Raw genomic sequence first — 363 nt, 5'->3', positions numbered from 1 at the left:
TGAGCTCCATCCACTTGATAGGTGTGGGAAGAGACACTGCCAGGGATGACTGAAGGTTGAGTACCTCAGCATTCTCCTGCTCTGTTGTTACCAGCTTGTCAGTTGTGTTCATCACGGGAAGATCGGGGGGGGGGGTTACCTTGTTTTTCTGCCTGACATACCTGTAGAAGCCCTTCTTGCTATTCTTTGTATCCCTTGTCGAGTTCAGCTGTAGCTGTGCCTTGAATTCCTGACCCTACCCCTAAAAAACTAGGCAACATTCCCATACTCTTTCTAGGACACCTGTCTCTGCTTCCACTGCCTGTGCATTTCTTTCTTGTCCCTTGGTTTGAAGAGCAAGTCTTCCCTTGGCCATTCCGGTCT

Source organism: Manacus vitellinus, unplaced genomic scaffold (genome assembly GCF_001715985.3).
Source record: "Manacus vitellinus isolate BGI_N305 unplaced genomic scaffold, ASM171598v3 scaffold_25_pilon, whole genome shotgun sequence".
Lineage (NCBI taxonomy): Eukaryota > Metazoa > Chordata > Aves > Passeriformes > Pipridae > Manacus > Manacus vitellinus.
This window is presented reverse-complemented; position numbering follows the sequence as displayed.